Source organism: Anabrus simplex, chromosome 7 (assembly GCF_040414725.1).
Source record: "Anabrus simplex isolate iqAnaSimp1 chromosome 7, ASM4041472v1, whole genome shotgun sequence".
In the NCBI taxonomy this organism is placed as follows: domain Eukaryota; kingdom Metazoa; phylum Arthropoda; class Insecta; order Orthoptera; family Tettigoniidae; genus Anabrus; species Anabrus simplex.
In genome coordinates, this window is record NC_090271.1 from 132,205,799 (window position 1) to 132,233,058 (window position 27,260).

The following is a 27,260-nucleotide window of genomic DNA, read 5'->3' on the forward strand; positions in this document are numbered from 1 at the left end:
TTCGGAGACGCCGAGGTGCCGGAATTTAGTCCCGCAGGAGTTCATTTACGTGCCAGTAACACACACAATATTACAAGATTTCAATGACTACATCCTGGATACATGTAATGCGGCAGAATCAATGTTTTCTCCCCTGTTATATGAAACGATTTCGCTGCTACCATAAACCGAAACACAAATAGTTGTGAATTTTTCCAGACAGAGGTAGTGGCCGTGCGGTTAGTATCGCGCAGTATCCTTGCATTCGGGAGATAGTAGGTTCGAACCACACTGTCGGTAGCCCATACGATGATTTTCCGTGGCTTCCAATTTTCACACCAGACAAAGGCTGGGGCTGTACGTTAATCGGGGCCACAGACGCTTCCTTCACACTCATAACCCTTTCATGTCCTCCATCGTCGCCGTAAGATCTATCGGCGTAAAGCAAATAATAACAACAATGAAGGTTTCCATGGCAGATTGAACGGCTTGTTTTACTCCTCGCACCCAAACATACAATTTCACTGACGTTTAGACCGACATTCAGTCAGATGTATACGTTCAGTTACAAAGTACAGGAAGAAAGGAAAACAAAATAATCTAAAAAGAAACATTTTTTTAGGGAATAGACAGTAAAGAAGATTAATCAGGACATACTACTGATCTGACTTTGTGTAAACTGTTGTTTTATTTTTACAACTGGCTTTTCGTTGCATCGACACAAATAGGTGTTAATGGCAACAATGAGATGGGAAAGGGCTACAAATGGGAAGGAAGCGGTCGTTGTCTTAATTAAGGTACAGCACCAGCTCTTCCAAATTGTTATCTGTATGATAAAACTATTCCAAGTAACGTCCGACTCGTTGGCTGAACGGTCAGCGTACTGGCCTTCGGTTCAGAGGGTACCGGGTTCGATTCCCGGCCGGGTCGGGGATTTTAAACTTAATTGGTTAATTCCAATGGCACGGGGGCTGGGTGTATGTGTTGTCTTCATCATCATTTCATCCTCATCACTACGCGCAGGTCACCTACGGGTGTCGAATAGAAAGACCTGCACCTGGCGAGCCGAACCCGTCCTGGGATTTCCCGGCACTAAAAGCCATACGACATTTCATTTCATTTTTCATTACAAGTAACTCATACTAACGAATTTATTTTGCGAAAACTGTGGGGGGACTATCCACCCTATCAAGGCAAAATGTTTAACCACACCAATCTGCTAAACTGTTGCGCAGCCCGAAGTCTGCAAGAAGTGGGAGAGAAAATTTTGTTACGTAACATTAAATACTCGGGTCGAGTTGGATTATCGGATTACGAGGCGGAAATCAATTTACCGTTCACCTGAATTGAGGCAAAACTCAACTTAACCATCACGAAAATTGAAGAGGGATTCAATTTGACTTGAAAGATTCAAATGGGTCTCAAGTTACCAAGCCCGAACATTCCTAGTTCTTCAACGTTTCACTGGCACATGAAATACAGGTTTTTGGTAACGCTGTGATACAGAAGGGCTAGGACTGATATTAGGGAGTGGCTAAAGCCTTAATTAAGGTACAGTTCCAACACTGGTAAGCTGTGAAAGACTGCAAAGCTCGGAAGGACATTTTCAGGGCTGACGACCATGGAGTTCAAACCCATCACCTCACAAGTGCAAGCTTACTTCTGTACAACTCATACCACCACTTCGTTCGTATTATAACTAACACAAAATTGTAGAATAATAAAGTATTTCTTACTATGAAATAGCGACCCACCCCGGCCTCGTTCGGGAGCAATTTTGAATTTATGGTTACAGACCTTGTAATATTTTCTCGTAGACGACATTCGTTGTTTTTATGCTAATTTGCAGCATGTAGGCCCTACTGTACGTAGCCAGTGCGAAGTTTTTCTTTCGGTCGCTTGCTCATTAGCTCGCCCCTTCCTCCCCATGCGATATTTAAATCATTCCTGGTCTTTCACTAAAAAAAACATCCGCTTTCACAGCATAACGGTTAGCACTATTCGTTACCGCCCGTGTTCGATTCCTGGTACTGTCAGAAATAGAAGATTTGCAAGGGGGAGCTAAATGCAGATCATCTCCATTGCAGTGTGCCTGGGAAAAGCTGGACCAGCTGGGTATGAGGACACGAATTTACTTACTTAAATTATATAATGCCTAAATTATTCATGTACATTACATAATGTAAATGGAATTACCGAGCGTGTTGACCTACGGTTAAAGTCGCATACCTGTGGACTTGCATTCGGGAGTTGGTGGGTTCGAATTAGACCGTCGGCTGCCTTGAAGATGTTTTTAATTTGTTTCCCATGATCGCACCAGGAAATTCTGGGGTTGTACCTTAAATAAGGTAGCTACCTTCCCAGTTCTATCCCTTCCCATTTTTGCGTCGCCGAAAACCTTCAAGGTGTTAGTGAGACGTTAAACCACTAGCAAAAAAAGTAAATGGAATTTTATCTTAATTGAAGTAAATGAACAATATTGTTTAAGTATTATACCATTACCCTCCAGTTATGGTTCCTAATATGAAATCGCTCATTGAGGGCTACCTTTTAGAAAGAGGTAGGCCTACAGTATATACCGTCGCGAACTTCTTTGTATAGCTTTATATGATCAACAGTCTTTCGTTTTAACGTTGACAATTTAGGCAGCGTAAGCCGATGAAATGATTTGAATGGCCGTTTTATCTTAGAGTTTCTCCACGAATAGCCACTGCTCAGTGCTCATCTCCCCTGTATTGTCGATTCATATTTCGTACAGCTAAATCTTCCTCGATAAATGATCTATATAACGGTGTACACCACAACAAAAAACTTTAGATTGTTCTCGAGATCTACGCGCACAAACAAGACAGACTTAATTGTATAATAATAATAATAATAATAATAATAATAATAATAATAATAATAATAATAATAATAATAATAATAATAATAGTTGCTTTATGTCACACCGACACAGATAGGTCTTGTGGCGACGATGGGACAGGAAATCGCTAGGAGTGGGAAGGAAGCGGCCGTGGCCTTAATTAAGCTACAGCCCCAGCATTTGCCTAGTGTGAAAATGGGAAACCACGGAAAACCATCTTCAGGGCTACCGATAGTGGGGTTCGAACCCACTATCTCCCGGATGCAAGCTCACAGCTGCGCACTCCTGACCGCACGGCAAATTTGCCCGGAATATTACTCTGAGGGCAGGAGCCTCCGTGGCTCAGCCGGCAGCGCGTCGGCCTCTCACCGCTGGATACCGTGGTTCAAATCCCGGTCACTCCATGTGAGATTTGTGCTGGACAAAGCGGAGGCGGGACAGGTTTTTCTCCGGGTACTCCGGTTTTTCCTGTCATCTTTCATTCCAGCAACACTCTCCATTATCATTTGATAGCATTTATCACTCATTAATAAATCACCTTGGGAGTGGCGACCCCATTGTAATAACAGCCTATATAAGTTTCATTCATTACATCCCTGACCCGGTCAATGACTGGAAAACAGGTTGTAGGTTTTCATTTCATTACTCTGAGAAGATTTCTTCAACCTGTAACTTCTTCATAGAACGCTCGTGTCGCCATCTTGATGACAATGTCTTTCACAACGACAAAAAGAACAACAAAACACAACACCTTGATTAAACGTACAGATGTCGTCTTAAAACGGTAGGTAATTCATGTTAGTAAGGCCAAAAACAATCTATATGTAGGGGAAAAGAATATATTAAATTATTTGATAACATAGGATATGTCCTCTTGGACTCTTGTTTCAAAGATAGTGGGTTTAATTCCGACTGAATTCGGTGGCATTTGAGAGTATTATAAATATGGCCACTCTGCTTGTGGCCCTCTGACACGTTTAATAATACGTGCGGGACAATATGCCGACTTCTTGGCGTCTACGGCCATATGAAATGGATGCAAACCTAGTAACGTTTTTAATATAATCTTTTGTCGCCATGCGTATTGTACCACACAAGCAGGGAACGCCTTTTACCAACCAGCAGGGAAATAGATGAGTAAATATAGATCTAGGGTTGTCCTCAATCTAACTCGCATTTCGATATTACATTGCGCATTTCATTAGCACATTTGAGGACAGCTGTCTCCCGTTGCTATCCGCGCTGGCATAATGCGGGAGACGGATTACTCCTGATTAATATGTTAGCATTTGTGACGTACTCCAGGTTGTAAATGGTGTCGTCACGGGCATGAATGCATAGTTTGTGGTCTCATTGAAATTAACAGAGAACCATCGCGCCGTCAAGATGTTATGTCACTTGAAGGGAAACCACCCCAACTAATCACACACGAATAGGGTTAAGAGCGGTGTAAGTTCACTTGTGAAGACAGACGGAGCTGGAAATTAGATCTTCACATTATTGCCATAATGTACAGTATCTTCCATCAAGATTCTTAAGAACTTGTCTTGACTTGCCCAGACGCCTATAGATATCAGACTGACACGTGGTCAGCGTAACGACATTCGCACCGTGACTGGGTCCGCTGCATCTCATGTCAGTCAACTCCTCATCTAGTCGCACGAAGTGAATGAATCCTGTTTCAGCGATCAATTTAGAATTTAAATCATTGGACTGGACAGAAAGCGAGCCCGGGACCTCCAAGTAAGAGACAAATACGGTTCTCCTGATTTAACTTTGACTCCACGTTTCGAGCTGGTGACGCAGAAGAGGCTGTGTAATGGAGTATTCACTATTTTTCTTGTCGAACTCTACAAATATGTGCTGAAGTGTTCTCCGCAAATAACTCGTAAACTTTTAAAGATAAGGAAAATTTGCATTCACTGTCGGTAATGTTACAAAGGGGCTCATAATCAAACTTACAGTACTTTTCCAGGGTTCAATATTCGCTGAGATAACGGTACAGACTGGGTTGCCACCTTTTAACTGTGAAAATTAGACTCGATTCACAAATCATATCCATGTATACTGTACTGTCTACAATCACATGTGCGCTTTAATACCCATGTGACTTAATAGCGCTAACAATGAATTTTAAGTAAAAGGGTTGATGTTTCAACTTTTAAGAATATGAATACCTTCATATGATCAAAAAATACACTTATATTATTATTACAGTAACAAATTAAAAAGTACCTTCAGCTTCATGTATTAAATCGTATTTTCTCTCGTTGAACTCAGAGTGCTTACACGTTAAATCACTGAACCAAGCCTCACAAAATTTACAGTTGTTTAGTCCTTTTTGTTTGGAATATTTATACACTCCACTTCGTAATCTTGATAATCCTGCCCATCAGCACTTCCTCCCTGTTTTGAAAAAACTCATTTTTGCAATAAAACGAATACAATACCTCGCACACGCTAAGTTATTAATTTAACCTTGTGGCGAGAGAACATCAAACGCGAGCCAGAGGTGACATTGTCTCGTCACATCGAAGTTGAATAAAAAAATGTTAATAATGTTACTGAATTTACGTCCAACTAACTGCTGTTGTTTACAAATTTTGGAGACACTGGGGTGCTGCAAGATTTCCTTTAAATGCCGGGAATTCTACTGGCATAAAGCTGGCGTATTTGAGCGTCTGTAAATACCGCTGGATTGAGCCAGAATCGAACCCACATATTTGGGCTCAGAAGACAAGTTGTGTATCATCTGAGCTACTTAGTCTGGCATCGAAGATGGTAGAGCAGTTGTCTCATTTCTCTCACTGGCAATAGCGTGTAGGCCTATATTTTATACATAAAATATTTAGTACACGCTTAAAGCCGTTCCAAAGGGTTATAAGACTCAAGTGATTTTGCGGGGTAAGAACGATGTCGATTCGTACCAACCCTAAATGGAAAGTTGTGCAAGACCATAAAATTCGACCCTGAAGCAGTGTCGTGAAATTGTAGTTGGATTCTCTGTCATTTTCAAGCAGTGAATGGTATGAAACTTCTTCGTCCTTTCGGGTACTTTTATCAAGCAATCGTGTTCTGATTCAGTCCGTGGCGTCAAACGTCTTGTGCCTGGCGTAATAAAAAATAAACTAAACTAAAATAAAATAAAATATAAAATAAAAAGATAGAATAAAACACTAATTACTGGATGAATAGCTGCTAATAAGGAATGGCACTTTTGGGTTATTCATACGATTAATGTTCAGTCTGGTGGCATTTGAAGGTGCCCAAATACGTGAGTCTCGTGTCGGTAGATTTACTGTCAAAAAATCCAGAGTCTCGGCTCTCCGAAAATCGTAAAGGTAGTTAGTGGGATGTAAAATCAATTATTAATTTTAATTTGATAACTTCAAGTTTTAAATTATACTGTATTTCATCAGTTAATATTTTTTTGCTAGGGGCTTTACGTCGCACCGACACAGATAGGTCTTATTGCGACGATGGGACAGGAAAGGACTAGGAATAGGAAGGAAGCGGCCGTGGCCTTAATTAAGGTACAGCCCCAGCATTTGCCTGGTGAGAAAATGGGAAACCACGGAAAACCATCTTCAGGGCTGCCGATAGTGGGATTCGAACCTACTCTCTCCCGGATGCAAGCTGACAGCCGCGCGCTTCTACGCGCACGGCCACATCAGTTAATATGTTGATAATGTGACATTTCAGATTGTACTGTACTAAAATAACCAAACCCCAGACCAAACCCCATGGCACTACAGCCCTTGAAGGGCCTTCGCCTACCAAGCGACCGCTGCTCAGCCCGAAGGCCTGCAGATTATGAGGTGTCGTGTGGTCAGCACGACGAATCCTCTCGGCCGTTATTCTTGGCTTTCTAGACCGGGGCCGCCATCTCACAGTCAGATAGCTCCTCAATTCTAATCACGTAGGCTGAGTGGACCTCGAACCAGCCCTCAGGTCCAGGTAAAAATCCCTGACCTCCATTCGGGGTGTGCCTAGAAAGAGCTGCACCACCTCGGAATGAGGCAAGGGTTTAGTTTAAAATACAATACTTTAAACTGTACTGTATTTGCGAATTAATACTTGAATAACGTGAAGTTTTAAATTGTAATGTAATCAGTCATAATTTGAAGAGGTGAAGTTTTAACGTTTACCTTCAAATATGTGAAGTACTTTCAGAAATATTTAATTCTACTAGATAAAATTCATTGAAGCGCACGTTAAATCCGTATGTTTCCACATGGTACCATGGATTGGAGAACGTTTGGGAAGCATTTTCTCTATAATAGGATATCTCGGGATAAATGCAATTTAGGTTATAATCCGAAATTCTGTAAACATATTTGAGTGATACAGTGATGAAAGTGGCTTACCTTAGCTATTCAGCATGCTCGATATGATAATGCACGACAAGTTGTCTGGTCTACTTACCTGAAATCAAACACAAAGTGCAATTAGGAGGAGAAAGAGGAAGAATCTCACCAATAAATATTACACTGGCTCCTAATAAAATGCTGCAGTTCATTTATCAGAGGTTACAAAATCTCTTGCTATTTTGGGCTGCAAAACATTGAAGGCTCCTCAGTCAAAGAGGTAATAAAGAGGAAGTTGCCTGAATGTGTATTACAACTTTACAATATTTAAAACAGGATTAGTAGTAAAGTGTATTCCAGAGTCTGAAATATACAATAGTATATTAAACAACGAGCCCATTATTTATTAAGACGCGGGTATGCTTATGAAATATAAGCATTATTGCTGCTGAGACAATAGCACTAGGAAGAAATGGTGCGGAACAACTAGAGAAAGAAGAGAGAAAAATATTGAGGAAAATACTAGGCCCTAAGAGAGGAGGTGAGAGATGGATGAGGAGACCCAGGGAAGAACTATACCGGAACATGAGGACAATCTCAGAAGAAATCAGACTGAAAAGAGCACGGTTTGCGGGACATGTAATCAGGATGAATATGGATAGAATGACGAAAAGAGTATGGGAAACAACAGCGAGGACACGAGGAAAGACAGGAACCAAGTGGGTAGTTGAACTCCGGAAAGATTGGTCAGAATTGGGGATGAAGGTGGAAGAAAAGGAAAATTGGAAAAGCAAGTACATACCGACTAATATGCCAGAGATCAACGATAGGGATGGATACAGGAAAAGGATTGAGAGTCACCAGTGGAGTAGACAAGAGAAGAGGATACTGAATATCTCGGAAGAAGAGCGGGAGAGAAGAAGAGAAAGGATGAAGAGGTTCTGGGAGGAGAAGAAGAAAATGCAATCCATGAAGGAGCTGTCCGTGGTCCTACAGAGGCCGTAACGCAAGAAGAAGAAGAAGAAGAAGAAGAAGAAGAAGAAGAAGATGCATACAACCGTTTTTGTTCGACCATAAGTAGATGCCTCAGTTTAGAATTTTAACAATATATCTTATTTCCGTACTTTATTGAGAATGCAACAGTGATGAGTCAACTTGTTTTCGACAACTGCGACAGAGGGCAGTCATGCTGTATATCGACCAGAGTGTTCCCGACTAGTCGGACCAATGGTGTCAAGGATTCTGGATAGCACCTGCCATTTTATTGGGTGTACCCTGAAGCATATAGCCTACTGTGGTATGTCCCGCTAGGGGTGTGTTTGACAGCATGGATCTTTGTGTTATGTTCTTTGTGACGTGACCTAGTTACTCGCAGGTTTAAACAGAGAGTTCAGTAAATAGTTGAAGGAAGGTGTAGTGTAAGTCGTTTCACCCTGCGTTAAGATCATCCTGATTACAATACCGGAAAACTCCCCAATTATGGTATGCACGGAACAGAGCTGTGGTTCGGAAATTTTGACCTCAAAATATAACACGTCAGAACCCATGAGCGTTCCCGACTAGTCCAACAGATGGGATGCACCAGGCACGGCTGTGGTTTCGAGAATTTTAACCACAAAGCGAGACACATTAAAACACAGGTAATTAGCTGAGTTTGATTATTATATTAAAATTAACATGAATATTATTGATGCTATTTTAAATACCGGCTACGGATTGTCCAGTTTGTAAAATTTATCTGCGCAATGGAGAGTGTGAAGTTGGGTTAATATATATATATTTTTTCGCTAATTGCTTTACGTCGCACCGACACAGATAGGTCTTATGGCGACGATGGGACAGGAAAGGGCTAGGAGTGGGAAGGAAGCGGCCGTGGCCTTAATTAAGGTACAGCCCCAGCATTTGCCTGGTGTGAAAATGGGAAACAACGGAAAAACATTTTCAGGGCTGCCGACAGTGGGGTTCGAACCTACTATCTCCCGAATACTGGATGCTGGCCGCACTTAAACGACTGCAGCTATCGAGCTCGGTAGGGGTGGGGGGTTAATGTTTGTTTGAGTGCGTATTGTGTTGCGTTCGATATTAATAGATACCAGATAATGTTACAGTAGTTGCAGATCGATAGTTCGAATAAGAACAGTATTTTAATGTATGTCATTAAGATAAAGTTACGTCACATGTAAATAGCCTATTATAGTATGGTCGAGTAAAAATAATAAATAAATACAATTCTGGACATAAAGATTAAGAACGACTCGTATTATAGGATATGATCGAGAAAGACCAAACAGGAGAAGTAATAACCGTGTCGACTACTCAACTTGTGGACTATTATTATTATTATTATTATTATTATTATTACTATTATTATTATTATTATTATTGTTATTTGCGAAATTAGTGCTATCGGCCCTTTCCTACGTTTAACAACATATGGAGATGGAATTATTCCGATGTTGGTACAAAATACTGCACCCATAAGCGAATTGGCCTAATTTGATTCACAATTAAATTGTATATTTCACATATGAGATACCACAGTAAGGCTGTGAAACTAGCAGTCACAAAGGAACTTTCTGGCGCCAGCCTGACGGCGAGAGAATCCACGAAACTCTTCTCTAGACACGACCAGATTGTAAACCACCCATCCAATAAATTTTATGACACCGCCGGGGAGTGGGCACTTGCTGTTCGTTCTCATGAGAAAAGCACGCGGTGAAGCCTGACCTATTTAGCTAGGACAATAGAGGACCAACGACAGTAACCGCCAATTCGTGGGAGGAAGCGGATGCACCACGTTTTGAAAGAGCGCGAAAGTCTCAACCAATCAGAATATTCTAAATTTGAATGAGCTGTCATACCGGGAGATCTATAATCAGTATCTCGCGATCTGAAGCCCGATGTGGTAGTGAAAAACAGTGTCCTAACTTCTTTATAATATTTGGCGAATTATCAGTGCCAATCTGTGATTAATCAGTGCCTAATTAATAAAATTCAACTTCGAACGGAGGAGTAATAGAACCCAGAATAAGGAGCCATCATGGCTGAACGAGGCCATCCACCGGAAGAAAATAACACCAGTGACGCGCATCATCGTGTGGATTATTCTATGATCATTTCCCGCGGCGCAATATCACATGTGAGTCGGACAGAATTTAGGAAGTTTTGAGTATAAATTTTGAAAACCATAACCTACGGATGTACGAGAAAGCGCTCCCAAGGACTAGATTATTACGCCACATCCCTTCCACGGAACTATTTTCCTGGTGGTGGGAGAAATTTTTATAAAACCCAGCGACCACAGGGTCGAACTCTCAGTTATTCTCAGTTACTCTCAGTTACTCTCAGTTATTCTCAGTCGTTCTCAGTGTTTTGAGTCTTACTCAGTTATTCTCAGTTATTCTCAGTTATTCTCAGTTACTCTCAGTTATTCTCAGTCGTTCTCAGTGTTTTGAGTCTTACTCAGTTATTCTCAGTTCTAGAATTCTCAGTGTGAATCAGTTATTCTCAGTTATTCTCAGTTATTCTCAGTTACTCAGTTATTCTCAGTTACTCAGTTACTCAGTTACTCTCAGTTATTCTCAGTCGTTCTCAGTGTTTTGAGTCTTACTCAGTTATTCTCAGTTCTAGAATTCTCAGTGTGAATCAACTCTCAGTGTCTTCGAAGTTCTCAGTTCACAGTTGTTTTGAATGCTCTCAGTTATTGTCTTGAGTACTTTAGTGTTATTTCAGTATTCTTAGTGAATTTACGTTTTGACAGAGTGACAGAGTGTGTCAGCAAAATGCATTTAGTCAGCTTTATTTTGGCTGGTACCAAAGCGATTAGACACTTGTAGGCATTTTAGGAAGTCTTGTATTATTTACTTGGGAGAATAAGCATTTCAGAAAATGAACACTTTCACAGACTTTTGCTGTAAATGCAGGGAGTGTAGGCAAGAATTACACTTTCAACTTGAATGAACTCACATTACTAGTCGAGGGAAACAAATTCATGTTCCAGCAGATTTACATAAAAACATTTCTAACCAGTGGGGAGTGTTACATGTGAGATCAGTATATAATTTCCTCCACAACATAAACGGTATTTAGCTTGATTCTACCATTCTACAAACTGTTTGGCAAGCGAGATGTTTATGGGCGGAAACTAGTAAGACAAACGGGAAGGTGATTGACTTTATTCAATGGAGGCCGCAACAGCAGACCTTGAGGGAACAGTTATGCCCCAGTAGGGTTAACGTACTGTAAGCTGTAATGTAAACAGAGCTGAGGGATCGTCGGAAGGCCAGCAGGTGTTTGCAGGTAAAGAGCGAGGCGACCTTCATCTACACAACAGGCAGGAGGCTGCAGTGGCATCTTCTAAACTTTCACTGGAGTGAGAGAAATGCGAGTGTTTTTATGCTAATATAATCGTGTGGCACGGCATGGCAAGAATGTGTCAAATTTGCGTGTGTAATAAAAATCTGGAATACCACATCACCTTGAAGATGGAATTCTAATTTCCACCATGACCGGGACCGGTGGGTGAACTGACCTGCTTCCACCATACAGGTATGAGCATCATAAAATCATGTAAATAATATGTAGGACCGTGGCAAAATCGATGATCAGTGTAGTTTAGAGTACTAGGTAAGGTTGTAAATAATTCACAGTAAATATAATAATAATAACAATAATAATAATAACAGTAATAATAATAATAATAATAATAATGTTTATGTTGCATTTTCAGATAGGCTTATTTTTGTGCACTTTGTTTAAGTAGATGTTTGTTTGCGTGTATTCATGGTTGATTTCTGTAGTATGTCATTTTGACAGTTAGGCAGCTTTTGATTTTTGATCTACGAGTGTAATGTCAGTTTATTATTATTATTTCATCATGATTTTAGATCGTTGGTTTTTGAGTTATATTTTCTTTTGTTGGAGTTTTGATGTTATGGACACTACCGCGATGTTTTCAAGGTTTATTTTCACTATTTTGCGCATTTCAGTTTGTTTTATGTTGCGGAATCATCTTTCAGATGACCGGTTTTGTTGGTATTTATCCCGCGGATTTTTGCGACGATTTCGGTTAGACGCGAGTATATTTTATTCCTGTAGTTGCGGTTGCGCACGTTTCAACATTTGTGTTTTGAGAGGCAATCTCGTCACTTCCTTTTATAGTAACAATGAGCGCCATTGATGAGTCAGCTCTGTGATTTTTGTGATGTGTTAACAGTGAATGATCGAGAGATCGAGCTAGATGATTAATATCCCTGATGATCTACGTTGATGATGGAAATATGATATTTGAACCATGTCTTGAATTTACATGAGAAGTCGTAATGTGCACGACAGATATTTTTGCCCGCCGGGTACGAGCGAGGCTGTATTGTGGGAATAATGAATTATAATGACGTCGCGAATTAATGAGGAAATAGAAGTGTGAAATGAAGAATTTAACCACGTGCGTTAAATCTGTTACGACATGGGTATGATACTACAGGCAGGAGCCTGTATTTGTTAAATAGTTCCAGGGAGAATAGATGCTCGACTAATAATGCTAGCCAGTGTACAATGTGGACAGAGCGACGAGTCAATGTGTTTTGAATATTTATGTAGAGTCACGGATAACGTGAAAGAACAGTAAATTTTTCCATCAAGGTTAGATAATATTATGTCCAGACATTTGTCGTCTGAAATTTGAGATTGCCGTCAAATTCGCAATATTTTGCTACTCGCAGCGGGGTATGTTTTCTGGTAACTCCGAGTTTGTTTTGCGCTTTTCTATCCTTGTTAATTTCCAGTAGGCCGCGATGGTGGGATCCAGTTTGTTATTGTTTTCTTTCTGAGTGCACCTTTGACCGTTATTTGTAGGACGCAAGCGCATGTGAATTATTTATATTTGATTTGTTGTAAATAGATAAGTGTAGCTAGGCTAGTTTTGTTTTGATTCCTGTATGTTTTGATCGGAGCAGTGGTTTCTCCGTTAAATTAATGTAATGATGTAAATAAGAGGTTAGATGTTAGGTTTAGTGGGTCATCGATTATGTCACAGTCGAAATAGTAGTGGTATGCTCATACCAGGCATCCAAGTAATTACCAAACTTTCTATTTAAAATCCACTACAATTTTTATTTGGAATGAAGCGATCTTTAAATAAACCAATTGTATAAAACTGCCGCAATAAGTGGTAAAGAAGATGGTACCTGCCTCCATCTAGTGGTGATACCACAAATATGAATTTATAATGAAAAGCAGTTAGCGGCAAAGTCAATAGAAATTTTAATGTACAAAGATCGCTGTCATTCGATAATGTTAACATCAGGCACTTGGCCTAAAATTTTGTTTTATTTTAAGAGTCCAGTCTATCACAGGCAAGCAAGTGAAGTCTGACATGTAGATGAGTGGTTGGATACACTCAGAGTGATGTTACGATAATCGATTTGTTTAATCATGAGAGGTTGTATAAGACAACGGTTATGTAGGAAATGAAAGTGATGTTCATGGTTGTTTTGTTCTTTTTCTAAGAATTATTTCCTTAAGTGATACACTTGCTGAGTGCAGTCCAAGATTATTTAAATTTGGGTATTTTTCCCAAATGAGCAACATGTGTTAAACATTTAATAACTCTGATAAGTCAGTGGATTGATCGACGTAACAGAATTTAATTTACTTTATTGTGAGTCAACTATTTTAATTTCATTAATTTATATTTGAGATTGTTTCTCTATTATTTATTTCTATATTTCAAGTAGGTGGTTTTTCTGACCAGAGTTTTTATACAGAGTCATTTTTATTCAACTTGTAGACAATGTCAAGATAGTCTGGCATATTTTAATTAAGGTGTTTGACCTTCAGTCAGTTTATTCAGGCAGTTTTATGTTTGTTTTGGAAGGCAGACCTTCAATTTTTAATATTTTATTTAGTCACTTTTATTTTCATTTGTTTACATTTTTCACTAGTTCAATCTACGTCCATTTTAGCATTTTGCATTTTATTTGAATAAATTAGTCTTTTATTTAAATTTTAATTCAGTCTTGGGTACCGTCATTTTAGTTAGTTTACCCCTTCTTTTCATCTCCCTCACTCCTCTATCAGCGGGTGGCCTCTCCGGGGATATCGAACGGGCACGACTGAGAAAGAAGAGTCTACATGCAGCGGTGAGTATGATTTATATGTCATTTATTACAGGAGCAGCCGGCGCAAAGAAGAAAGAAGAGATCACCGCAGTTGGTGCCTTAAAAGGGCACAATACATTTAAAATATCAAACCTGAACAGAAATCACAGAGCTGGAGTTACGGTAATGACAATTATGGCGAGCATTCTTTTCGTGAATTTTAACCTAATGGGAGCTGTACATCATTACATTATGTCATTAACTCTAACAATTATACAAGCTAGTTACGCATTCAGTAGAAACGAGATTTCCTCATCTGGAAAGGAACATGACCCTGAAGTTCACTAAAAACCAACCACCAACCAACTAACCGACCGACTGACTGGCTACAACTTTGATAGACCTTGGACTGCCAAGCGACTGCTGCCCATGCCCAAGGTCTGTAAATTAAGAGTTGACACATGGTCAGCGCGACGTATCCTCTCGGCCGTTTAGCTTGGTTTTCTAAAACAAGGCCGCTAGCTCAGTGTCAGTTATCACCCCAGTTGCTCTCCTTTAGGCTGTGTGGACCTCGAAAAAGCCCGCAGGTAAAAATTCCAGTAGGTTAAGAGTCAGTTTCGCTACCCCTAGTCCGCAGGGTTGGCTGAGGTTCACTCAGCCTACACAAAATATGAGTACTAGGTTAAATCCTGGAAGCAAAGAAGTTCAAACTAGAGCTATCCACTCTATAAATTGTCTTTACGTCTCATCGACACAGATATGTTTTATGGCGACGATGGGATAGGAAAGGGCTAGAAGTGGGAAGGAAGCGGCCGTGGCCTTAATGAAGGTATAGTTGTGAAAATGATAAACCACGGAAAACCATCTTCAGGACTGCTTGCAGTGGGGTTCGAACCCACCATCTCCCGAATGCAAGCTCACAGCTGCGCTACCCTAACCGCACGGCCAACTCTCTCAGTACTATCCAATTCAGTGTCGAGTTGTCAAATAGTGGAACGCTGTATCTTCCACCGTTCCAAGGAACTTAGTGTCCTGGATGGAGATGAGTGGTTTTTTTGTGTGTGGCATATTTAGGATAAAACGTCAACAAAACATTAATTACAATTTCTGATTCTAATTTAGGTATTGCAATGCGTCAATAAAATGAATTTTATTAAAACAATTCTTTCTATGTAAGATAAGCAAGCTGAAAAACGTGAATGTCGTCCAGTATCAGCCCTAGATCCTCTGACTTATCCAAAGGGCTACGAGGATAACCATCCTGCCAGAGTCTCTCCTTCCTATCTCTTGCAGAAAATAATAATTTGTATTCGAATGCAGAGATTACTTTTTTTCTTTTTGCTATGGGCTTTACGTCGCACCGACACAGATAGGTCTTATGGCGACGATGGGATAGGAAAGGCCTAGGAGTTGGAAGGAAGCGGCCGTGGCCTTAATTAAGGTACAGCCCCAGCATTTGCCTGGTGTGAAAATGGGAAACCACGGAAAACCATTTTCAGGGCTGCCGATAGTGGGATTCGAACCTACTATCTCCCGGATGCAAGCTCACAGCCACGCACCTCTACGCGCACGGCCAACTCGCCCGGTGCAGAGATTACTATTACAAATATTGCGGCCATGCGCGTTTGCAAAATTTAACTTCTGGGGGTCAAAAAGCGATCTGTCCCAGAATACAGGGTACCGTTTTCATAATACAGCCATCGTGAAGATCGAAAGACTTGGTACAGTCCGTTTTGGTAATTCCAGCGCTCATAACGATACCGTAGTTAATTTCTTAACGATATACCGTATTTCTTATACCCACCATGGACTATTAATATTTTTCAACAACAAAATGTATGCTAAGAGGAAGCGTATTTGTGATCTTTATTCACTCTATTTACAGGGAAAGGGAGATAATAATAATAATAATAATAATAATAATAATAATAATAATAATAATAATAATAATCGTACAGCTTCAGACATCATGTGCAGGCATTTTACTTGGTGCCTTTTACGCTACCTGTGTATCAATTTCGACCTTCTGTTTTACTCTACCAGGTATAGGAGAAATGGTTCTCTGCTGGATGCTCAATGGCAGATTGTTAATTAACTTTGTCGGGTTATCACGAATTTTAACACCATAAATCCTTTACATGCCGACAAGGAGTGCCGAATGAACTCTTTCATCCCTCCAAAAATCCGTCTACCTTTGCCGGGTTTGAACCCGCGATCTTGGGATTCGAAGGCAGACACTCTAGCACTGATCGGCAAAGAATGCCACTTGTCAGAGAGTAACCGATTGACCTAAAGAATGCACTGAGTAGCGAGATGAAAACCAATCACCTTTAACTCTATTACTCTTCTTTCGGGAGACTCACATTGAAGAGCAGGCCCACATCAGAGCCAGTTCTTACGGCCATTGTAGACATGAGGTGAAGATTCGTAACTGTCACATTAGTTGCGCATGATTTGTCAGGCATGAAGGTATGTTTCTCGTTGGATAGCTACGGTCAAAGTAAAAAAAGCTCTCCCTAGGGCATGGGAAATATCGTATTGCGTTGGGGGGAATATTGTCTCACAACTAAAATATCACCGCAGTGTTGAAAACTGTCAAGTTTCTCACACGACCTGTGAAAGTATAATTGAAGAATACACATATACAGGGTGTTCGGGAACAACTTGAGCCGGGTATATAGCGTTAGAGTGTTGGCCATATACAGAATGTTCGGAAACAACTTGAGCCGGGCATATGAACGGTGGAGTGTTGGCCATATACAGAATGTTCGGAAGCAACTTGAGCGGGGTATATGGACGTTAGAGTGTTGGCCATATACAGAATGTTCGGAAGCAACTTGAGCGGGGTATATGGACGTTAGAGTGTTGGCCATATACAGAATGTTCGGAAGCAACTTGAGCGGGGTATATGGACGTTAGAGTGTTGGCCATATACAGAATGTTCGGAAGCAACTTGAGCGGGGTATATGAGCGTTAGAGTGTTGGTCATACTGATAAATAATTTTGATACAAATAATTCGATATATCGCACCGTTGTCATTTTGTCAGCTGCTGAAGTTAGCCAATCAGATCGCCTCGCGGGCGAATTAAAATGGGCTTTGTGAGGCACTGCTGCTTAAATATGCACGTGACCTAAGAACGGCTTGAGAGACATGCCGTGAAATCAGGGTCAAACACACCGTTGTTTTCAGCCAGTGTTACCGTAGCATACTTTCTTTGGCGCGATGCCGTCAGCTCGGAGATCTGTATACAAGCCGCTGGCTGCCAACGTCTTGAATAAAACACTTTATTTCACAACAAGAAAGTCATATGGAGGGCATAGCCGTACAGTTTGTTAGCCACTCGTCTCCTGGTTTCAAATTTGCAGGTTGTCTCTACTACGCCGAACATTCCGGCAATATTACTTGTGGGAAGTACAGGGATGGGGGTATTAGTGATTATACGGTTTAGTGAGATCTCAAAGACAAGGTTGGTTTACAAGTCATATTTTTCAAAGTTGACTAGTTAAACTTGAGATAATAGCTTGCACTCTTCAGTTGTTCAGAGTGAAACAAGGTTCCACGGTAATTTGTGCATGTGATGGAATGCAGTAATGCTAAAGCTGTCGTTACATAGCCTTAAAACAAAAAAATAAATACAGACCATTGGCTAAATAACTGAGAGAACAGTAAAATGTAATAATCGGAATAGCGTGGGAGGTGACATAAATAACATCCGAATAGTAAGAGCCTGGAAACATAATATATTAGAAGGTAAACACTACGTACAGTCCTACAGTAGCCGGGTGAGGGGGAATACATGTTTCAATTTCCAGGTACCTATCTTCAGTGTCAGAAAAAGTAATCACACTAGAGATAATTATTCATTACAAATATATGCAGTTCTTTTATGATTTAACTGAATCTTGTGTAGACTGGAAGCACTCTTACTTGCCGAGAAAAATCTACAAAATATTGAGTATAAAACTTTAAACATTGTAAATAATAATAATAATAATAATAATAATAATAATAATAATAATAATAATAATAATAATAATAATTGCTGAATGTCCCTTCAATTGCTGTATATTTTAAGAGACGACGGGACATCGAAAATCCGCCTCCACCCCCGCCCCCCAAACTTAAGTGCTTTAATGTACTGGAATCAAACGACATGGAGTTGTCACATTTGAGCACACTGAAACCCCTATCTCGGGAACTGAAGGACAAAGACCAACCTAACGTGCCACGTTAACAAATATGTTTTATATTGATTGTTATTTGTTGGAGTTATTCATTTTGTTTTCTGGATGTTTTGGTGCGAGAAAACATATATAGTTTCGGAACCGTACTTCGACCGGTGAATATGACCGCGAGAAGCAAGAGTGCTGCCATCTTCAGATATTAAATTCGCCGTGCCGCGCGGCTATCAATTAGCGCAGCTCTAGATCCCCACGTGGTGTAGCGTCGAGTGAGGTGTCGGTTGATTTATCTCAGTGAGTGCTGATATATACGGCAAAAAAGAAGTGTTCATTTACAGGTATATGATAGTGTTATATGTGTTGTACTTAGTGTTTGTGGCAGACTGAAAAGCTTTAAATGTACATGTGGGAAAACCAAATCAAACCCCATGTCGCAACAGCACCGAAAGGCCTTGGCCTCCCAAGCGACCGCTGCTCAACCCGACGGCCTGTAGATTACGAGGTATCGTGTGGTGGGCACGACAAATCCTATCGGTCGTTATTCTTGGCTTTTCGTCGCCATAAGACCTATCTGTGTCGGTGCGACGTAAAGCAAGTAGCAAAAAAAAGAAATTCTTGGCTTTCTAGATCGGGATCACTATCTCACCGTCAGATAGCTACTGAAATGTAATCGCATAGGTTGAGTGGACATCGAACCGGCCTTCAGATTCAGGTCAAAGTCCCAGACCTGGCCGGGAATAGAACCCGGGGCCTCCAAGTAAGAGGCAGGCACTGTACCCCTACATCGCGGGACTGGCTTATATGAGAAAAGAAGTACTAACATTTTCTTTCTGCTGTAAAATGTTGTGAAATATGGACGGTAAGTGGTTTCAGAATTATCGAAAACGCATTCGAGAGGATAAAGTAGCTTTTAGAAATTCCAAAACGTCCAAAATAATTGTGGAGCTTTGTAAAAGCTTATCGGGAGCATTTCAATTTTAGGGTGGCCGGGCTCCTTTAGGCGAGTTCCGTGCAGCTGGAGCCCTCCAGCCGAGCAGAGGAGGAAAATGACGTGGAACTCGACACTGACTTGATATGGTAGGGCTATTTTATTTCGACAATTTCCATCACGCTGTAACTTTTCCCGTTAAAACTTGCATTCCTGACCGCGACATTGCCCCACTATATTATTTACGGCACAAAATGAAACGTGATTGTAGCGAGTGTTTTCAATTTACCAAATATTAATTAGGATGACCAAAAAGTACGACAAACAAATAGTAAATAAGCTAATCAGGGAATGATGTCAAGTTTTTAAACAAATATGCGTCATTATATTTTTACTTCCTATTTCAAGAACTTCAAAGCGTTCCTTTACTATTGCATGTTTCTGAGCGGTCGTATAGAAATGTATGTTTTGGAGAATTTGGAGAATATGTGTGCTAAGATATTCTCCAGTGTATTCAGTTCTGCTGGAGGGACGCTGTAGGTGGCACGGTTTTGGTCTGAACATTGTAAGCAAACCTCAACGAGGTCAGCTGACCAGCACTACACACAGACTTCACCACACGGGCTACCGCGACTGGGATATGATTACCGCGCTCGTGTATTCGGGTCGCTACCCTCATAATGAATGAGTTCACTGTAACTAGCAAGTGTTCCTCTCATTATCGGACCTTGGCTTCACCGTCATTCTCGTGGTCAGTGCCATAAAGTACTGAAGTATATTATTCATTAGGCTTCTTTCTGTCATCTTACTTTCAGAATCGATACTCCTCAATGCAACTCCCGTTGCAGAATTATAATAAATCGTAAGAAACCCGCTCTGAGATCGTTTTGAGCGATCTAATACCTCTAGTATTCAATGGTTTAGGGTTTGTATTGTTACTACTTACCTGGAGGCTCCGATACCGACTCACGCTTCGTGCACTAATAAAACGGTACTCACTCAGCCTCATGAGCTTAACTGAGGAGGTATGATATGAGAGGTAGCGGACGCGTACCAAATAATACGACTGAGGAAGTCATCACATCAATACCTGCAGGCTAACTCGTTCATAGCTTCATAGCGAGTCAGGGCACTTAGAGATATAAATGTCACAGACTTCGTGTTTATAATAATTACATATGCGACAGTAGGACACTGGCATTGTTATTAGATTGCATTGGAACAGTACGTGTTAAAATGTGTACCATCACGTGCCGCCCATTTTTCATAACGTTTCTGAAGATCGTTGAACATGTTATAATTAAAGGACAAAAAATGACGACGTCTTCTCACGTAATTCAAGAAAATTTGTATGCAGCTGGATTATTTGTCTTGAAAACTGATTCACTGAGCGAGTTGGGCATGCAGTTACAGGCGCGCAGCCATGAGCTTACATTCGGCGGATAGTGGGTTCGAATCCCACTGTCGGCAGCCCTGAAGAGGGTTTTCCGTGGTTTCCCATTTTCACACCAGGCAAATGGTAAGGATGTATCTTAATTAAAGCATGGTCGCTTCCTTCCCACTCCTATCCCTTTCCTATCCCATCGTCGCCATAAGAAAACCCCATTTCTTGCCTGGTGTGAAAATAGGAAACCGCGGAAAACCATCTTCAGGGCTGCCGACAGTGGGATTCGAATCCACTATCCCCCAATGCAAGGTGATAGATATGCGACCCTAACAACACAGCCACATGCTCGGTTATTATTATTATTATTATTATTATTATTATTATTATTATTATTATTATTATTATTATTATTATTTACTAACATTAAATGAAATGTTGCTTTCCTCCACACTAGCCAAGAGAAACCCGGCTGTTGCCTAGTAACCATTACACGTGTTTTTTGAGATAGTCGTGGTGATTTCTGTGTTGTGTGATTATCATTCTTCTCGCGATGATATTCGTAGGAGGAAGCAGACTATACTTTCCCTTCGAAAAACACGAGTAATGAAAAGTATACAGTTAAAGAAGGGTGGGGAAAGGATTGATTCCCAAAGCTTGGCAAACCTAAAATCATGTTGACGGGGAGATAATAAGAGCTGACCAAGTTGGCAGAAATATGTGGAAGTAATGCCAGCCTGTAGGATAATTTGGTCTCCACTCTCAGACTTGCTGAATGTAAGTCGCTCGTTGTCATTTGATCTTTAGACTGCATGATGGGATTTCAGAGTGCGAAAAGCCGTCTGAATGGGGTTCATTAACGAGACAGTAAATCTACTGACCGAAAAATCTGGCACTCAACAACTCTGGTCTCGAGCGATGTCGCGACTACATTAAAACTCATAATCACAGGCCGAGAAGAGGAGAACGCAAGTAATTGAGCAGGTGTACCATAACAGTCCAGTTTGTATCAAGTACCAGGATATCAGGTTCAAGACGGAAACAGCGGTATTCTGTGAAACGAAAGCAGCACACAAATCAACATAAATCAATATTCAATACATTATATGTATCAAAAACACAGCAAAAACTGTTAGCCCTACAGTTATAACGGGATATTTTTTTGTCGTTAAAGAAAGAAATATTGAGTACAACTGAAAAATTTCCCGTCTGAGACTAAGTTTTCTTTTACTACATGGATACATATTAATTAGTTGTGATTGACAGACAAGAAAGTAGCAAGAATTATAGCTGGTAAAAATAAGCGGGAACGATGGCAGGAAGATAATCGGAATGAACATATAAAAGGTAGAGGTTATACATAAAATTAATCAAAATAGAATACTGATGAAACTCGAAATCAGTTTTTAAAATGTACCACCCTCTCAGTTAATTAAAATATACTCATTAATCGACTAGAAAGGCTACGTTCAGTTATTATATTAACTCAAACTAAGCAATAATCTACGTTCCAGAAAAGGGAAGATATAAACACAGTAGTCGCATATATATAGACTCCATTCGAGGCCCTGATCTTCAGATGATAATCTTCCCAAATTATGCTTTTACCTCTGAATCTGAAGTGTAGATTTCAGAGTGGCCGTTGTGGAACACTAGTATTTAATCCTGGAACTATAAATGGTACCAATCATGGTCTTGGGAATCTCATTGAATAAATAAACGCATCGCAGAATAGGGCTTGGTGTGTTGCCACATCTGGTGGAGATGTATGTTGCATTTACTGGAAGACAAATATGTGTTGCGGACTTACAAGCTCCCTCCGTGATTTATCGGCCTCATTACCAGGAGTTGATACTAACATAGCTGCTAGGATTATTCCACTAAGGCATACAACACTGTCTCCTTCGAAGCTCCCCTAAATATATGTTGAAATGCGACGCTTTATTAATGCAAGACATTATTATTAAAACCCCATCTAGAAATAATGTATTATTCAAAGTCTTTCAGTAGGTATACAAGGCAGATGCTACGAATGTTTTTAGATGAGAACTATTACTGCAATCTCTAGCGTCTCCAAAAACACAGAAAATAGTTAGGGCTTAGTGGTACGAAAAATATTATTATTATTATTATTATTATTATTATTATTATTATTATTATTATTATTACAGTTTCTGCATATCAAGTTATAATGACCTAGCCGAAAGTTTTGTTAAATGTTATTTGGGTAATATCCCATCAATATATTCTTTAAAGGGTCGGATAAAGGAGTCATACTTTGGTCCCCCATAAATGTCACTGACTTAGCCAGGATCGAATCGTCTTTCTTCAGAACAGAAGATCAATGACTAATCGACTGCGCTACCGAGTTCAGTAGTAGTAGTAGTAGACCTAGTAGTAGTAGTAGTAGTAGTAGTAGTAGTAGTAGTAGTAGTAGTAGGTTTGTTGTATTTTAAATGCAAGTTAACGAGTGGTCAAACAGTATAGTAAGTTTTATAACATGAGCCCTGCCATGTAAAAAACATCTCTTTTCTTCTACTGGTTTAACGTCACACTAACGCATTGAAAGCTTTCGGTGACGCAAGGTAGGGACAGTGCTAGGACTGGGAAGGTACACCTCAAATTTTTACTTTACACCGTATTATATCTCCGATCAGATCTACAAAATTCGATAGTAGGTCAGTTCAATTTTGTGCCCGTCTTTGTTACAACACCACGGGAATGTGACTAACCAGAATTTCTCAAAACTCGGTATTTATGTTCAGAGATAGTCGGATTGTACACTAGGCTATTTATTATAGTGGTGTGTCAAAATTAAGGAGACCTAAACAGAAAACATCAGATTTCTTCGTTAATACTAGCTGTATTGATAAACAGTAAATGTTAAAATTCGTCTAAAGTATTATATTATCATACTTTCACACATTTTCAAATATATCCAGAAATAACTTTTTCTGTCTTAAAAATATACAAGACGTAACAATAATGCAGGGCTAATTTTCAGTACATATTCCTGACAAAGAAAATATGTGGATATGATCCAGAAACGCCTTATTTCCATTTAGAACTCACTTTCTACAACTCTACATAATACATTAATAATGGGAAACACAGAGAAACGAAACGTACCTGCATACCACATGAAGTGTTCAAAATGTCCTCCGTTAACACTGACACCTGCATCTTGTGTAGCTAATACATATTTACTGTACGAGCTGTAACAATGGGTATTTTCGAAGTCCAACTGCAGCGAGCATCGCTGACGTGGAAATATCATTCAGTCGCCATGGTAACGAACCAACTGACGAAGGTTTTTTTATGATTCTTTTAAAAGCTGCAAAGCTGCGTGGTCATTAGCCCCTATTGATCAGGAAGATTATGAATATGTCTATCAAAATATGAAATATGTCAATCTCCTCGGTTAACTGATGACATTCGACTGCACCTCGCAGACAACAAAAATGTGTGTTTTTCTTCAAACTGAACTATTGTAGCTTTGGTGCAACTTTGTAATGAAAATCCACAGCCTGTTTCCAGTCATTCGACCGGGTCAGGAATGGAAAGAATGAAGCCCCCATCCAGCGGCGAGGATATAAATTGTGTCCGCTGCCGAAGCCTGTCGCACTCCTCTGGGGCAATGGTTAATGACTGACAGATGAAATGATATGATATTGGCGTGTGTTGCTGGAATGAAATATGACAGGGGAAACCGGAGTACCCGGAGAAAACCTGTCTCGTCTCCACTTTGTCCAGCACAAATCTCACATAGAATGACCGGGATTTGAACCACGGAAACCAGCGGTGAGCGGCCGGCGCGATACCGTCTGAGCCACGGAGGCTTCAAACAATAACATTGCTCTGACTAATTATTGTTGTTTCTTTGTCTCTTCCGATGCTACTTATGTCCACTAGATGGCATACTACTGCACTTATAAAAACGACTGGTACACAACAGCTAATTTTAAAAATGTATCCTCAGTAATACCTACCGTCGTCCGTTATCACTGAACGACTTGAACGGCCTCACACTTTTGGTGAAGTTAGCTCCGTTTATGTGCGTTCCAGAACATTAGTGTTCTGCCTTGTTTCAGGAAATTCGGATATAATATATATATTTTTAAATAAGACTAGTTCAAGTAATTCATCTCAGGATTCCATAGTCACCTTACACATTTTGCAATGTCTGTACAAGCGATGTCATTTTCAATTTTGTGTACAATCTTAACCTCCCATGGGAACAAGTTCTTAACCTTCTTATGAGGAACAACATTCTTTGCGCTGTGCATACATTCCGATAATCTAACTATCGGATATCTGTCATTTGAAGAAGTGTGTCCCTGAGGTATCCTCGCTACTTCCTGGTTGTCTTCGCGTGCCAACCTGTTAACATGCCTTGCTCTCAGGACAAGGAAACACTAAAGGACGCACTCAATTGCTGCTAACTGCAGTGAAATGAGTGTGAAACGGAATTTTAACAAGTGGCTTCCCATGTCCAGCGGGTACGGCCTGGTGATGATGAAGTTGAGTTTGCCTCTGGCAAATAACATTGCCCTTACTCACTGTACCAGGGGCTGCCTGGCCGAGGCGGTAAAGGCGTGCTCGGTTCGCCCGGAAGGACGTGGGTTCGAATCCCCGTCAAGAAGTCGTAAAATTTAAGAAACGAGAGTTCCACTTCCGGAGCTGCATATGGCCCTGAGGTTCACTCAGCCTGCACCAAAAATGAGTACCAGGTTAATTCCTGGGGGCAAAGGCGGCTGGGCGTAGAGCTAACCACTCTACCCCATCACGTGCTGAGGTTAACAATGGTGGAAGCCTTTACCTTCCACACCTCCAAGGGCCTTCATGGCCTGTACGGAGGTGATTTTGCTTTTTACTCACTGTACCACTTACCAACGTACTGAAAGCCGGCTTTCACAATCAGTACTCCATGACTCCGGAGTCACTCGTCGATTACCAGAGCATAACAGGAATAGGACTCTGACTCCTGAGTCTGCATAAAACAGGGGGTTACAGTCCTCATTTTCGAATTCAAATCCTTGGAATGGCAGGGAACTGACCACGCGGTCTTCGTGTAAGTGGCAGGCATGCTAGTCCTACATCATGAGGCTAACTCATGATCAGTTTATGTGCTTCATATCAGCCATATAATATTCACATAATGCGATTAGGACACCATCTGAATCAGTCATCCCGGCACGCAAATTATACTGCAGTGAACGTTCTCTATAAACGCTAGGTGAAAAGTAAAACGTCCTTCACAGACTGTCCGGCAGAGACCCAAATAAATTAGAGAAATTCCTACCTTTCATACCCCTTAACGAGGATGAAACGGATTTTCAAGACGTTGGGTATGAACTTTTTATTCCTTTATCCAGCCTTTCATCCAGTCAAGCGCCCTATGCACAGTGTTCATCAGAGATCCAGTTAAATTAGAGAACATCGTACCTTTCACATCCCTTAACCAGGAGGAAACCGTCTTTCAAGACGTAGGGTTTCAACTTAATAAAGAGTTTCTTTATCCAGCCAGCATGATTCTGGTATCAGAATCACATTTGCATGGCTTCCCAGCCGTATGGGTATAAACAGGAATAGCATTAGCACATTGGGCTTTAAAGGAAGTGAACTATTGGAATATAATAGAATGGAATACTCCCCTCCTTCAGTTTCGGATCACCTGACCTTGTAATCCAAAATGCGTTTTGATACTTGCATATTACAACATTAAACATTTATAATTCAACTTGTTAACTATATCAATCTAATTTCAAAATTGTAGTTTGTTTTTCTTTAAGGATTATTTATTTTGTTCTAGACGCTAACAGAGTTATATAATCTAGGACATAGAGGTATTAGAGCTTAATTGTCTCATCAGCCTTTATAGTGTTATTCTACAATTAAAACATATTCAATAATTTAACTATTGTGTACAATTCTTTATCTCTTTCTAGTGTTTCTTTGCATTCTCTTCCTAGATAATTTACTCTAATTGCCTCCGTCTCCCTACAAACTCTCAACAGATACAGCTCTTCCATTATTTCCTCACAAATTAAACAACGGTTCTCGTCATATTTCTCTCTCTCTCTCTCTCTCTAACCCTTATTCTTATATAGTCCCACTAGCAAGATGCCTGTGCTTCGCTGCGGTATTATACTGAAATGTATAATTGAATGCTTAACGTTTTAAATATAATCCTCCGAAATTCGCGATCTGACTCGTTTTCTGAGAGATTACGGCAAAGTTACTCACATTTTTCAATCTTTCTTTCCAGCAATCGACTTCGTACTTCCCGGGCTAGGTCCAGGTATTCCGCCTGGTCAGATAGGTTCCTAAATCTTTGCCATGTTTTCCTATAAGCATTTTAATATGGATCAAATCATTAAGGAGATCCAGCGTGGTGTCGTCTAGGGTGTCTTGGCGGTACTGAACCCGCGGCCGGACTGTTTTCGTAGTCATTACCTGGCCAGGACCCGTATCCAGCGCGATCCGCACATTTTGACGATGGTCCAGAACATTATT